General features: G+C 36.4%; 1 pseudogene; it reads right to left on the reverse strand.

The window, feature by feature from the left end:
- Window positions 1–4,645: 4,645 nt before the first annotated feature.
- LOC107159761 lies at window positions 4,646–14,244 on the reverse strand (annotated as a pseudogene).

Consider the following 14,244-nt stretch of genomic DNA (forward strand, 5'->3'; position numbering starts at 1 on the left):
TTCTTTCACTGTCCTGGGCATGTTAACTCTTCAAGGACAACACCTGAGAAGGGGAGAGCTTCATCTCCCCTTTCTTTTTTCCCCCCGCCAACTGTTACCATGGGCCCATTTGTAACTTATCTTAAAAATGTAGACATCCCTGTGAAGCCCAGCTCAAGGCCAGAGGCCTTGTTTGCACATTTCTTCAAAGTACTATACTGGATACCTTTGTGAAAAACTAGTAAGGGGGTGTCCAGCACCTGGAGTGCTGGTATCTTCTCGGCCAGTGGCCAAGTAAGCAGGGTGACATGAAAATAGGAAGTTTATCTACAATGGACTCTTTTGCTGATAGTCCTAAAATCAGCCATGGTGAAGAGGGGGTGCCACTTCAGGATAGCTGATCAAGTTCCTCATCCACTACCCTTAATGTATTAAGTCATTGGCCTGCCTTTAGCAAGAATCTACCAGTTGATGTTTCCTCTTAGTAATTTTTCATCCACTGACACTCTCACCCTGCTTGTTGGCCAAAAATCTGCAGCTGTCTGTGTTGTATTCAGAGTTCAGCTCTGATTTACTGAAGCTGCTCTCCCCCATTGCAATAGTACAGAATAAAATCTGGCTTTACTGCATTTTATTAATGTCTAGCTCTTCTCTTTCACAGTTGTTTGAATTATTTCAAAACATGGAAAAATATGAAAAATTTCACAATTCATACAAACTAAGGTAACTCAGCATCAAGCAATTTTACCAAATAAAAAAACCTGTCCCTGCATCGGGACAGTATTTCTCCAGGATTACAACATAGAAGCTATATGGATATATTCAACACAGTTTTTCTCGTAGAAATGGCTCTTGGTAAAACTTGACAACGTAGAATGTGCAATTTCCAAACAAGTACAAACAAATCAGAAACAGAAAAATTGGGAAAAATAGAAAGTATGTTAGAAAATAATAATAATGATGTGGTGGAAATACCAGGCCTGATTATAAAATGAATATAAGAACTTTATGATAGAGAATCAGTGCCTTGGGAAAGGGTTAATTTCTCCCCTTCCCCTCTGCCAGCCTCTCTTCCTGGAATCTAATTAACCATGGATCCCTATCTATAGGGGTGTAAATAGCTGTCTCTAGGAAGTCTGACAACTCTCTCTTGATATGTAAACATCTCTGTGACAGACTTCAAGACTAGAGATGCAACAGATGCCTGTGAAGTTTCTTCTTTTATTTTGTAAAATGTATAGGAATATAGCTACATCACTTAATTGCTAGTATAAATTTTAGGTCACTATGCCAATTAACTATAACCTCGTAGGCTTAATTCTTAGACATATACCTCTTAGGGAGATAAACTCAAGTCATTTTGAGCTACTGCTGCCTTGGAAAAGGACACTTCATGATAACACTTGCAAGTGTTTTATTGTCTTTGTTCTGCACCTGTGACCTATTTATAAAATTTCTGTACATGGTCCTTGGTCATGAAGTTCAAGTTGTAATGGTTAAGGAATGATGTCAAATTTACTATAAAGAGCCCCCTGTAACCCTAGCTCAGGGCCCAGAATTTCAGAGCACTACCTTTCTGGGTCCCCCAGAGTTCTCCAATCCTTTCAGTGGTGCTTGGTCTCTAGCTAAGCACGATTTCCATAATAAATCCAAATCTATCAATAATTATTAGATATTCACATAGAATGAACTTACCAGTTAAAAGAAAAATATTGTCAGATAATATTTTTAAAACTCTAGCTGCAGTAAGGATACACAAATCTTGAAAGTCAAAGGTCAGATTCTCAAGACTAGGCATGGGTAGCATGGATGAGGCACTGGGTTTGATCTTTAGCACCACATGAAAACAAATAAATAAAATAAAGGTAAAATTCTTATAAAAAAAAGACTAGACATGGAATCTCCAAGTTATAACCACTCCTCAATATTAATTATAAAGAATTAAAGTCTGCGTATTGCATCAATACTTGCATACTCATGTTTATAGCAGCATAATTCATTATAACCAAACCATGGAAACAGTCTAGGTGCCATCCACAGATTAATGGGTGAAGAAAATGTGGTATCTATACACAGTGGAGTTTTATTCCACCATAAAGAAAAAATGAAATTATGCCATCTTCAAGAAAATGGATGGAACTTGAGACCATTGTGTTAAGCAAAATAAACCAAACTCAGACGATCAAAGGTCATATGCTTTCTCTCATATGTGGATGCTAGAGAGGAAAAAGGATAAGAAAGGTGGGATGATCACACATAACTGTAAAACAAAGGGAAATTAATAGAATAGAGGAAAGGGACAGGGGTGGGAAAAGGGGAGGGAGGATGAAGTGCTTAAGAAGGATACTGGCCAAATTATATTGTTATATTGTGTGCATGTATGAATTTGTAACAATGAATTCCACCCATTATGTACAACTTTAATGCACCATAAAATAAATGTGGAGGGAAAAAGTCAAGGGTAGGAAAAAGATATGCCAAATATTAACATGGAAAGTTATATAGCTACATTTAATTCAAAGTAAGACAAAATATTTCTAGAGGTAGAGAAGGAAATTAAAAATGTTAAAAAGATTAATTTATCAGGGAATGAAAATATTCATAAACTTTTATACATTTAATAATGTAACTTCAAAGAAAAAGTTGGTAGAACTACAAAGAGAACTAACAAATATAACAGAGTTATTTTAAACCTATCTTTCTCATTAATTGACAGAAAAGATGATAAAAAGAATGATCATTGGCCAGGAGAGGTGGTACACTCCTGTAAACCCAGTGGCTCAGGAGGCTGAGGCAGGAGGATCATGAGTTCAAAGCCAGCCTTAGCAAGTTAGCAAGGCCCTAATCAATCTAGCAAGATTCTGTTCTTTCAATTCCTGGTATTAAAAAAAAAAAATCACTGAAGATATGGGATATTGGAAGAGCAAAATATCAAACTTGATGTAGTAATGATGTAGACTATTCCATTTCAAAATTTGAAAAGTCATATTTTAAGCACATATTTATAAAAAATGATCTCATAATAGTTCAAAGGTAACCCAAACATATTTCAAAGAACTGGTACCATACAGGCCATGTTTTTTTGACAACAATGCAAATAAGTTAGGCATTTTTAAAAAGACTAGAAACAAATAAAGGGAATATTTAGAGGAAACTATGAAGCTTTCGAAGTATTACATTAAAGAAAATAAAGCAGGTTGGATAAAACACTCATCTATTTTGTTTCCTCCCATTGTCCACTGTGGAAGTTCAGGACACACTACTTCAAAATATGGTACCTTGGTATTTGTGAAAACATCAAAATCAAGAAGGCACTCACACCTTCTCCCCTGAAGCAGGTCATAAAACGCAAGAAGGAATTTCTGACTTTCCCCTGAATCAGATCATAAGGTTCTCACATATGAGATGTGTCTTACTTTATATTTTCTTTTGTTGGGATGTTTGAAGTTTGAGCTGCTTTCCTGTCAAGACTATTATCGATGTAAATGACAAACACCAAAATAATATAGCCTGGGAATTGGGAATGAAGACAAAAGCAGCACATTGATTCTTTCCCAGTGACAGAACAATCCCTAGAAAGGAAGCCAAAGTATCGATCCTTCCCCAAATAGATCCTTTCTCAGTGCCAGTACAATGGGACCCTGAAGAGAAAGAGATAAGCTATGAATGCTGACCCCAGACGCTCCATTCTTCTTCAAAGCAATGAACCTTCTTTTTCCCTTTTTCTCAAAATGGTGTCCTCCTTATTGGATTGGCATCAGGGAAAAGGACTGAGCTTTCAGCAACAAATCTGGCACCCCAGATGGGACCCAAAAGCAGCCCCTGCTCTTTAAAATATTGCTCAGTAAAAACAAATTTTCAAATTCTCACCAACCAGTTTCCTAAGTGCTTAAAACTGACCACTGACCCCAGACTCCCTCTCATTTCACCAAGTTAGACAGACCCTGGATTCCTAAGTGCCCCAAACTGACAAGCCCATTAATTAAGTCACCTCTCAGTATAACCCATATAAGCCCAATCCCTTTCCTTGTCCAGTGGCTCCTTTTCCAGCAGAAAAATGGCTCCACCAGCATCACTGCATTCCTGCATAAAACTTGGTCCCTGAATAAACAGCCAATCCATGAAGTTTGCATCTAGCCCAGTCTTTTGGGGCTAACAAATACCACCACCAACATTTTGGTAAATGGATGCTATTTTCTTGGCATACCTGAAAAATCTCCAGTCAGAATAAGAGAGATAAGTGGCAATCTGATTTTACACTTTCAGAAATCTGACATAGAAATACAAATACCAGGTACAATACCAGTCCTGGAACCCAAGATGAGGGGTGGCATTAAAATACATATAGTTCCATTTGTCTAGTTTTATGCTTGTTGTCTGTGCTTTTGGTGTTGCATCCAAGAAATGATTACTAAATCTAATATTATGAACCTTTTGTCCATGTTTTCTTCTGTAGATTTTGAAGTCAGGTCTTCTTTTTATGAACTTAGTCCAGTTAAAAAAAATGTTTTTGGTATCAGGGGTTGAATACAGGGGTGCTTAACCACTGAGCCATGTCCCCAGCCCTCCATTTTTTAAAAATTCTTTTTAGTTATAGATAGACACAATACCTTTATTTGATTTGTTTATTTTTATGTGGTGATGAGGATTGAACCTAGTGCCTCACATGTGCTAGGCAAGCTCTCTACCACTGAGCTACAACCCCAGCCCTACTTGATCCAATTTTACTTAATTTTTATAGATGCAATATAAAGGCACCTCATTATTTTGCATATTATACAATGTTTTCAATAAATACCAATTGTTGAACATCTTGTCACATCTCCATTATGAGGTTTTGACATTTTGAATAAGAATATCAAGGCTCAGTCTTACTCAAAAACAGGTATAAACCTGCCTAAGATAATGTTTTACTTTAACAATATGGCTTTTCAATAGTTTTTTGTATTATTATACAATTTTGCAGGTGGAGTTGGTCTGTCAAAGGTTAAGTATAAGAAAAAAAGTGTCAAAAGTAAGTGCAAGAAATTTGTATGTGTACATCTGTCTGCTGTAAAAGTTCCCATCTGTCAGCCCTAGTTTTGGTGATTTTTTTTTTTTTTTTTGGTACCAGGAAGTAAACTCAGGGGCACTCAACCACTAAGCCACATTCCTAGACCTATTTTGTATTTTATTTAGAGACAAGGTATCACTGAGTTGCTTAGTGCCTCACCATTGCTGAGACTGGCTTTGAACTCCTGCCTCAGCCTCCTGAGCTACTGGGATTACAGGCATGCATCACTTCACCTGGTGGTGATCCTCTCTTGTCTGTTTTTTGTTTTTGTGACTGTTACTGGCCCTTTAAGATATGGGCCATGCTGCATTGATCTTACCAGTAGTCTCTTGAACACAGAGACCTTGGCTGAGCACAGAGACCTGTCTAAGAGAAAGACAATCTACTATAACAAAATCTGACTTTTGAATAGTTTTTCTGGATTATTAAACAATCTTGACATCGAAGTTGGTCTTTCAGGGGTCAAGTATATGAAAGAGATTCTGTATTTGCATGCATTTATGTAGTTGCATGATAAGGGGTCTGAACCATCAGGAACTGAGCTGAAGGGGCCAAAAGGCACAATCTCTGGTGTGCAAAGACAGTAGGACATGAGAAAAAAGGGTTAAAAAGACTTAAATCTTTTAAACCCATGTCTGGCATTAGTTGGAACAGATGAGATCAGACACCAAAGAATTTATTTGGCTGCAGCCAGGTTCAGAAGGAAAAGCTTTCACTGTAATTTATTAATCCTCCTGAACTCCAAGTTCAGGCAGTTTCAGAACTTTATACGCAGTGTGTAGTGGGAGGGCTCAGAAGTTCACAATCTGCAGAAATTCACACAAAAGTAGCTTTTTCTTTCACTGTTCTGGGCAAGTTAACCCTTCAAGGACAGCGCCTGAAAAGGGGACAGCTCCCCCTGCCAGCTGTTACCATGGAGTCCAATTAGTAAAATCTTCTCTTATCTTTGAAAGTAACATCTTCTCTTATCTCTTATGTACACATCTCTGTGAAGCTCCAGCCCAAGGCCAGGGTCCTTGTTAAAGAATCTGTCTCTCTTATCACACTTTGCATTTGCAAACACACTTGCTTGAAAACTTTTACAAACTATTATATACTGTTCCAATACTAGATAATCCATAAATGTTGTAAAAAACTAGCAAAAGAGTGTTCAGTACCTGGAGTGCTGATATCATTCAGGCTGTGGCTAAGTAAGATAGAACAACAGGAAATAGGAAGCTTAACTACATTGAACTCTTTTGTAGAGATTGTTTTGCTGATAAGATCAATTATGCTGAAGATTTCTGGAGAAGCTTAATTAAGATTTTCTGTGGAGGAGGGGGTGCCATTACAGATACTCCTAGCACTGTTTCTCAGCCTGGCCCCAGGAAGCCACAGATCATCCCACTGTGGTTAAGGATACTAGCACTAAACTGGCAGAAAACCTGGCCCCAACCCTGCCTTCCAGCCCCTTTTGCCCAAGGAGGATTGAGGCTGCTGCCACAAAGGATGTGGCATAAGGTTTCAGCACTGGGGACACAAATAGGCACCCCATTTGGCCAGGGGCTGGCTATCCATCACCAGTGCAAAAAAAATTCTTGTTATAACAGTATCCCCTTAAATTAAGTGCCTAGGGAAACCAACAGAATAAATAATGCACCCAGAAAAGAAAAAGAAACTAAGGCCAAGCCATGTTTTGAAGGTAGCCTCTGCAAAGGGATCTTCAAGGAAGCCTAAAGAAAAGGAAGGAAAGTGACTCCTCCACTGCATATCAATATTCCCAGTTACTAATAGGGCATTATGTAAAAATGTGGATGTGTAACCTATGTGAATCTGCAATCTGTAGTTGGGGTAAAAATGGAAGTTCATAACCCACTTGAATCTAATGTATGAAACATGATATGTCAAGAGCTTTATAATGTTTTGAACAACCAATAAAAAAAAAAAATAAAAAAAAGAAGAGAAAAAAAAATATTCCCAGTATAAGAAAAAGGCCCAAAAGGAGACTCTAGGTACAATTGACAGTGGGGAACTCACTTAAAGTTGATGCCATCATGATAATATACGGCAGGCAGGTCAGGCTCAAAAATATCCTGTGCTCCAACCCTTTGAATGCCACCTGGGAGAGAAAAAGATAAAGGCACAATGTTAGTATATACCATATTGTTTGATCATTCTCCTGGGATAAAATTTGTTGTGAAAATTACATGCATAGATAAAATTCACAAGGATTGCTTAAGAATATGAATTTAACAAAGGGTCTGAAACTAAAAAAGAAAATAAAGGTATAGTTATGGAAACATTTTAGTATGGAAAATTAGAGGGTAAAATAAATGTTTTCAGATGATAAAGTATTTTGTCTGGAAAAGTAAAATTCTTATGTTAAAGTTCAAGATGAAAGAGGACAAAACTAAGGATGTAAAGAAGCTGTGAATGTTTAAGTCACAGAAAATTTGTGGAAGGTAAATATCAAAAAGTGTGTGTTTGTGATTAAATTAGCACAGTCAGTTAAAGTTATTTGGACTTTAATGTACTGATATGAAGCAAAAGCTGAAACATTAATTGGCTTTTATCTGTCAAGATAATTTTTTATTAGGTTTTATTACTTGGGGAAACTATGTCTTAAAGAAATTAGGGTTTGTACCTGTTTTAAAGTCTTAAATAATTACTCTGTAAATGGTTAAATGAACAACTATTATAACAATATAATTAGGTTATAACAATATAATCGACACCATCAATATGTGTGACTAGGTAAGTGTATGCATCTGAAAACTATATCTATCTAAGCCTTATCTAAGTGTTATGTACAAGTTAATAAATTGAAAGTTTGTGTAGGTTTACCAGCAAGATAATCAATAAATGCTGTCTTTTATACATGATATCTGACATAGAAAGGTCACACTCTCAACTGAAGACCTGTCTTATATCTGTTTGCCTTGACTAAGTCCACTTCTGATCATTAACACTGTTTCCTAAATGTATAAGAGTTTTAAGACTATTTTTTGATTTTTGTTAACCCATGCAGACTTGTGATTATTGCTACTGTACAGTATGGGTTCTAAATTGTACTTTAAAAATTAAACTTAGTTAAATGTAAAGGTTAAGGGAAGCACTTTGCCAAGTTCTCCAAACTAAAATTTTCTGTAGCAACAGTCTAGGATTTATATAGAAATAACAAATTTGGTTGGTATTTATTCATGTCATTTGATGTTTTATAGCTGGATAAAGTAACCTGTTGTCAATAAGTTATATATACAATTTTGTGTTACTTTTCACACTGAAATTGGAATTTAAATGTATTTTTGGAAGGTAATAAGGAGAACCTGATCTGTTTAAAGGTGACATTGTAAAACATGAAAGAATTTTGCCACTTCTTCCACAAAAAGACAGTGAAAAGTTCTCTTGGCCTTTGATTCATGTTTCAGAAGTAATGTTGTATTATTTGTGAGGAGACCCAACTTACTTGAGATAAGGCTCATCTTTCCACCTTACTCCGTGTTAGAATGGCTCCAAAATAGGCTAGACTTCAGCTCATTTAAAGTTGTGTTCCAACATTCAATTTTTGTTGTAAAGACTACTATGATCTCAGAATAAACAGGGGATATAACATATCACTTAGTAAATTAAAGGTTTACTAGTTCTAAAATGTTTTTTTTGGGGGTGAAATCTTTGGCATTTTCAATATATAACATGTCAGGTGTGACAGATACTTTTACTTCTTCCTTTCCAATATGGCTTTTATTTATTTATTTTTTCTTGCTCTGGCTAGAACTCTCAGTACTGTTGACTAGAAGTGGCAAGAGTGGGCATCCTTTCCTTGTTCCCGATCTTGCAAGAAAGGCTTCAGTCTTTTACAATCTTGTCTTTTGCTGTCAGTTTTTCATACATGGCCTGAATTATGTTGAGGCAGTTGCCTTCTTTGCCTACGTTTTTTTTTTTTTTTAGTGTTGCTGTTTAATGAAATGGTGTTAAATTTTGTCAACTGATTTTTCTGCATCAATCAAAATAACTGTGTGGTTTTTGATCTTCCTTCTGTTAATGTGGTATATATATGACCTTCATTGAGTTTTATATATAGAACCAACCTCACATTCCCACATTTATTCCTTCCTTGCTTTTCTGGCTCAGTGGTGTGGTTAGGGTGTGTAAAATGTGAACATTTTTCCTACCCACTTCACTGTGTTTCTTACCTGAGGTGCTGCAACCCCTTAACTAGTTTCTGGCATTCTTACAAAAGCAATTTGGTTCACATTTTAATATTTAGTCAATGTCTCCATGGGAGAATGAAGGTGTGGGGCTTCTTATTCCCTCATCTTGCTGATTTTATTCCTCTGAGCTGGGAATTATTTTATTTCAGCACTTGAAAACTGTTGTGGCTTAATGATTTCTGATGAGAAATCTGCTTCCTTTTTTTAAAGAAAAAGTCACTTTAGAAAAGGTGTCATTTTTCTCTCTTTCCTCCTTCCAGATTTTTCCTTTGACTTTGGTTATCAGAAGTTTTACTTTGAGGTGTTTTGGTGTGGATGTCTTTGGATTTATGATCTGTGAGCTTGCTCAGTGTTCTAAACCTGTAGCTGTATGTCTTTTGCTAAACTTGAGGAATTTTATCCATTAGTATTCCAAACTAATTTATTCTTTTCCCTCTTCCTTCTGAACTAATGATAAAAATATAAATTTTTTTGTTACACTCCTACAGGTTCCTGAACCTGCCCCCCCCCCAAATTTGTTATTTCTCTGTATTTAAGTTTAATTAATTCCTATTGTTCTACAATGGAATACAATGATGCTTTCCTCTGTCTACTGTTCTGCAATGGGTTTAAAACAGAATATGATACCTATATTTCTTCAGGTAAAAAATTTCCATGTATTTGTCTTTATCTCTTCTGAGACCTTCAATTTCTTTGCTCAGACTTTTGTTTCTAATATATCAATAATTGCTCATTGAAATATTTTCATACTTTATCACCTTTGTTTTTGTCAGATAATTTTAACATCTCTGTCATCAAATTGTCACTGTCTGCTGATTACCTTTTTAATTTGAGTGATACTTCTGGTTCTTGGTGTAATGAGTGTCTTTTTAACCTTAACATTTTTAGTATTACATTATGAAACTCAGGATCTTATGTGAACTTTTGCTTTCATCTGGTTTGCTTTGATGCTGCTGCAGCAGGAAGAATAGGTACTACCTCATTATAACCAGGTGAAATAGAAGCCCAGATCTCCCACTTGTCCTCTAGAAACCTGAGGTAAGAATCTCCTGTTTATTGCTTGGTGTGAGTGGGAGTTCAAGCTCCTCACTAGGCCTTTACTGATATTACCATAGTTCAGAGGGGGAAAGAATGCCTTTTTACTGATTCCTATTTTGCTTCTGGTGACACCATGGGGTTGAAATGTGGACAGTAGTAAAAGTTTTGACTGTACAGTAGCCTCCGCTGACACTATTCTAGCTGGGAAGTAGTGGGGGCTTATTCTTACTGGTTGGGGTAGAAATCCAGGTCCCCCACAGGGTCTCCACAATTATTAGCAGCATGGGCCAGGTGCCCATTACTAGCCAGTGTGGTCTGGTCTTGGTCTGCTCTGACACTATGCAATTGGGGTTTTATGGCCCATCTTTATAGCCTTGTAGGAGTGGAAATCTATGCTCTGGACTTGGCCTTTGCTGGTGTGTGGAATGATGGGATCACCTGTGTATTGTTTGCCTAAAAGAGTGGTTATTGTCTAAAAGTTTCTGGTCTCGCTAGATGCACCTTTCTTGGTCTCTAGATAGAAAAAAGAAGCTTTACTGAAGCTTGCTATTTTTTTTCTCTTTTCTTGGTGTTTCTGGGATCCCTGTTTTTTCAGCTTAATATCTGATATAGATGAGGCAAAAAGAATCACCAAAATCTTTTTATGCTTATATTATATATGAAGTACAGGGTTTTTAAAAAAGATATATTTAGTAGTAGAAATAGCAAGAAGCACATCTGTTTAGTCCATCACCATCTTCCTAAAATAGTTTAATAATTAGGGTGGAAATTTATTTCATAGAGCATAATTTAGTTATTTGAATCCAACAATACACAATAATGTTAGCAACAATAACATAGAAGTAGTACTATTTCTTTATAGTTCTTTGTTTTCTACTATTCACCTTGGTGGTCTTATACAAAAATGCATATAAACATTTAAAATTTTGAGTTTACCCATATCATTAAATCCATAAAGCAGGATACCAAACACCACTATGGAATTTTTGAAGTTGAAGAAGACAGAAATTATGTAACTTGAAACAGAATTCAGGCTAGAAAATACACAGTTCTCTTGATTCTGTTCATTGCTCTCTCACAGAAAATTATTTCTCAAGATTTTTTTTTTTTTTTGGTACTAGGGATTGAACTCAAGGGCACTCAGCCACTGAGCTACATTCCTAGCTCTATTTTGTATTATATTTAGAGACAGGGTCTCACTGAGTTGCTTAGTGCCTCACTTTTGCAGAGGGTGGCTTTGAACTTTCGATCCTCCTGCCTCAGCCTCCTGAGCTTCTGGGATTACAGGTGTGCTCCACTGCACCCAGCTCAGAAAGTTATTTCAAAATAAAAAAAAACCCTTTCATTTTCTATGGGAAATGTTATGTAAAAGTTGATTTTAACAACTTGAGACAGACTGACATACATGATACTCTAGTGAGCTTTTCATCACTGATAAAATACCTGAGAAAATCAGCTGAAAGGAAAGATTCAGTTTGGTTCACAGCTAGAGGTTTCAGGTCATAGTTGCTTAGTTCCATCACTGTGGGCTTAAGGTGAGGCACCATGTCATGGCAGGGAGCAAGTTGTGGAGTGAATCTGTTCAACTCACATAAGCAAGTAGCAGAGGAGTGGGAGGAAGAGGCCAAAAACACTATACAGTCCCCCAGGGAATGCCCACAAGGAATTACTCTCTTTAACTAGTTCCACCCCATACAACTTTCATCACCTCCTTTTCATTATTAGTCCATTCAGCAATGAATCTATAAGTAGATTAATTCATTGGTGAGATCAGAGCTGTCATGATCAAATCACTCCCAAAAGCCCTACCTCTGAACATGAACCTTTGAGGGAATCCAGATCTCAACCATAACAGATACTGAATTGTTTTGAAGGTCTGATTTTATTTATTTGTTACTTGTAAAAATTCTTACTTTTGACTGGACTCAGATTCAGAAGTGGAAGCTCTCAGAGAGGACAGCCTGCATCTCTTGGAAATCTGTTCCTGGCATTTTTCTTTGGCTTCTTTCACTCTCTTGGCCAAATGTTTGGCATATTCTGCAGTCTTTTTCTTATTCTTCTTAGTACACTGTTTCTTCAATGTTGGTGTTGTAGAGTAATGAGATGATGAATCTTCTGTGCTTTGGTCCTGGGTTTTTTATCTCCCTTGTTTAAGGGTTTTTCTGACAACATATCGGTGGACATCATCTTCCTTAGACTGAAAAGTTTGCAGAATTTATTAGCTCTTTTGGGATTCAGTTGATGAGGCACAGTAGTATTAGTAAGTCCAGGAATATCCTTTTCTCTCTCTTATTACTATTATTATTTTTTACAATAACCAAGTTGAGAATGCTCAGATTGGCATCCACAATACAACCTTGAACAGATTTGTGCTTTCTCTCTCCAGTTTACTTTGGTCTATAACAGGAATGCCCCTTACTCAGCAGCAGGTGAACACAGCCATGAGTCAAGAGATACCCTGCTTCATGGGGAAACCTTGCTTGTCAGTCCCATCACTGATTTGAATCACATAACCCTTCTATGCTTCACCCAGAGTGTTAGCAGCAACTTCTTGGCCATAAGCTTCTCAAAGTATGAAATTTGTGTCCACCCTCCACTTCAATGAGTTTCTGGTAGCCAGTGGCTTGGAAAGATAGTCAGCTTCATCTTGGTACAGCTTCAGATACCAAATTTTATCCTAGGTTTTGAAAGATGATTACATATTGATTTTGAAAAAATAATTATCATATGAGCTTTAATTAAGAATTTTACCAGCTTGGGGTTTGGCAAAATGCCAGACAATTGTCACTAGGAACAGAACTGTATCTTTTCTTCTGAGAACATTTTTTAAAGACTCCCAAACTCCTCCAAGAAGCAATTCTTCCATAAATTTCTCAAGCCAGATTAAACAAATTATCTTTGAAATGACTGACCCATCAGAAATTCTCCTTAAAACATTTGCTCCCCAGAAATAGAGTCAATTAATATTTCCCCTAGGATTATGTCAAACTCTTTCATTTTTAGACTAAAGAAAAACCATTCAAAATATCTCTGACAGCCTAATTTTGGCTTTCATATCAAATAGCATTTTTCTCTTATCAGGAGCACTCTATTCCAGCCATGTGGGTCCCTACAGATGCTGGATTCACTCTTCCTGAGCCTCTCACCACTGCAGTATGCTTGGCCTTGCTTTCCTCTTCCTCTGTGGGTATTGCTATTTCACCCATCCTTCATAATTGGATGGTAAAAATTTATTTCTGCTCTTAAGTTTTTGGAAGACATTCCTGGTAACTTCAATCAGGTTACTACTAGGGAAGAAACCTGATCAATACACACACACACACATACATTACATGATGATACATCATAACCCAAAAGGATTTATCTCAGGAATAGAACATCAAAATTAGGACAATGTAATTCTCTATTAAAATAATGAAGAGAAAAACAATATGATCATTTCAATCAATGCAAAAGATGCATATGACAAAAATACTATTCCCTTTTATGATAAAAACTCAGCACACAGGAGTAATGTCCTTTTTCATAACAAGAGAATGTCCTTTTTCATAACAGATATACATAAATTTCAATTTGTTTGCTAATATATTAAATGGAGAAATACTGAATATTATTTCTATTCAATGTTCTATTGAACCATGCTATGTAGCACTGCAGTGTAAAAAAATAAATAAAAGGTGTTATAATTGGAAAAGAAAAATATAACGTGGTAATCATGTACAGATAACATGGTTGGATAACAAAACTACTAAAAATAAGTAAACGGAGCAAAATTGCAAGATACGAGGCCAATATACAAGTCAGTTGTATTTCTACACACTAGTAAAAAAACGGAGAATGAAGTTGAAAAATACTACTTATAGTAGTACAGACAGCACGTTATGTCCTCTCATGCCTTCTTGCCACAGTGTATGCTTTTTTCCTTACTTATTTCCTTCTACCTTCATATACCTGTTCCAATCCTACATTTCTTTCCAGTCTCAT

This window comes from Marmota marmota, unplaced genomic scaffold (genome assembly GCF_001458135.2).
Source record: "Marmota marmota marmota unplaced genomic scaffold, marMar, whole genome shotgun sequence".
Taxonomy (NCBI): domain Eukaryota; kingdom Metazoa; phylum Chordata; class Mammalia; order Rodentia; family Sciuridae; genus Marmota; species Marmota marmota.